The following is a 2410-nucleotide window of genomic DNA, read 5'->3' as shown; positions in this document are numbered from 1 at the left end:
TCACTACTAGATCGGACTTGTAGTGATATACCTGTTTACAGCCTCCCAAGAACTGGGATTACAGGCACGCGCCACCATGCCCAGTCTCATTCACCATCTCAGCACACCCTGGGGGATGGGGCTGGCATGGCAGACCTGGGGATTGAACCCCCAGTCCCTGTGCCTCCACTAAACTATTTGGCCAGCCCTCTGCAGCCTCAGTTTTCTAAGCAAGAATTTCTTTCCTAGAAATATGAGGGAAAAAGTAAAGATAAAGCACAAATTAAGCATAGAATTGGGAAGCAAAATTAGGACTAGAAATATCAATAAAAGTTAAAATTGAAAATGAATCAAATTATATAAGGAAATTATATAAATAAGGCAAATAGTTTAGAACAATACCTAAACATTTAAAGAATGGGAAGGCTATCACCAAAATATTAAGAGGAAAAATTATATTAATTAAAAAAATTAGAATTCATAGTAAATGATTTTTTTTTTCAGAACCCGGGATAAATGATCTTAACATAAAGGAAATTGTTGATATTTTGATGAAAACCAACCAGTTAAAAATGCAGGTATATAGTGGCAGGGGTTAGCTCAGGGAAATAAGTACCTGCCTGGCAAGTGCAAAGTCCAGAGTTTGATTCCTGGTTTCGCTAAAACAACAACAGCAGTAACAAACAACAGCAACAACAAACAGCAACAACAAAATATAGGCAGATAAAAGGGCATTGAAGGATGTAAAAGCAAATGAGTTGAGAATGGCTCTGAGAAGAGAAATTCAAGATGAGTAAGTGGCTTGTTCTTGCATGCTCAGAGATGCCAGCTACTGAATAAAGGAGCTGGGGTGGAGTGTGGACAAGGCCGTGCAGGTCTGCAGGCTCTGATCCCAGCATCTTAAAGCCCTGTGCTTTGACATATGGCAGGAATTGGAAGGACCTCAAGAGCAAGGTTTCTCTGACCTTCCTAGGCCCAGGATTTTACCTTAAAACAAGCTGTGAAACCAAGAAACCCTTCACCCCAAAGTCAGCCACAAAACCTAGAGTGGCAACCCTCTCTTTTCTCCAGTGAAAACCCTCATTCCAAAGGGTCTTTCCTCATCCCCAGACCAAGGGACTTGAAAGAACCTAAACCACCAGGCTTTGCTGGGTGCCCCTCTTCCCCTTGCAGTCTACCACCATCCCATCAGCCCCTTTGTCCCATCAGGTCTCAGCGTGGATAGTTCTCATCCAACCCAAGAGTGAAAATCGACTTCGCTTGTGAAGTCTCCACATTAGGTGCACATTGGTTAAAGAAGCTTGCCATGCTCTTCTCTTATTAATCTGCCTTTTGTTATGGGAACATGAGCCATGACATTCATTGTAGATGAGGAAAGATTATTTTGCTGAATTCACACACCTACAATATTTAAATGGCAATGGAATACCCATCTCTGACAAAACGAAACAAAAAAAGGGAGATATAAATGAAGGACCATTTTGCATCTGTATATACAAATTAGTAAGGATAGATATATGGCTACTTTCTCTTAATTCAAAGAGAAGAAAGATTTGCACTAATAGTGTTTGGACAGGATATCATGTCTGCATCTTGTACTATGAGTAACCACTATGAAGACCACAATATGAAATGTATTACTTATTGAAATTGTCCTATTAATTGGTTTGAAACTGTCTCATTGCTATTTGTTTCTCAGTAAACTTAACAAAAAAAGATATTGTACTTTTCTGCTTTGTTTTTAAAGAAAGATACCAGAAGTATAAGAAATAAAGGAATGCATGCCAGTGGCCTGAGCAGATGTCAGGAGATGACTTTCCAGGTCAAATGCAAGAAAACAAACCAAAAGAAATGTTATTTATTTTGACTTTGTAAGAGTGGTGTGGTCCAAGGAGAGGAAAGCAGACACAAGAATTCAAGGGAGATAGCTCAGTGGTGTAAGTGTCTGCCCGGTAAGCACAAAGTCCTGAGCTCAATCCCGGGTACCAAAAAGAAAGAAAACGACTTCTGGCACATCCCTGGTGCAGTATTTAGACTTAGGTGGATAACATCCATAGATCTCACATGTAGAGAAAAAAGGAGCACCCTTCCTCATTCATTGCAAGTTTCCCTGATGAGACCCCAGTGACAAGACAGGTGAACAAGAGAAAAGCCTAACGAGGTTATTTAATCCAAGTTGTATGCAACATGGGAACCTTCAGAGTTGAAGATGCAAAGGCAGTGGAAGAAAGGTATGTTTTCCTGTCAGATCTGACTGTGAGTGGACGGTTGTAGAGGTAGGGTTTGACCAAAAGGGTGTGATGCGCGGGGGGATAAACTGGGGGACGCAGCAAGGCCTGTTCCTTTAAGGTCTCCTTGGGCTCTCTGTGCATCATAGAAGTAAGGAAGATTTCCCTTCACTCTCTGAGGTTTCAGTAATTTATTCTATGGA

The sequence above is a fragment of the Octodon degus genome, unplaced genomic scaffold (genome assembly GCF_000260255.1).
Source record: "Octodon degus isolate 3935 unplaced genomic scaffold, OctDeg1.0 scaffold00077, whole genome shotgun sequence".
Lineage (NCBI taxonomy): Eukaryota > Metazoa > Chordata > Mammalia > Rodentia > Octodontidae > Octodon > Octodon degus.
The sequence above is the reverse complement of the archived record's forward strand: the minus strand, read 5'-3'. Positions refer to the sequence as shown.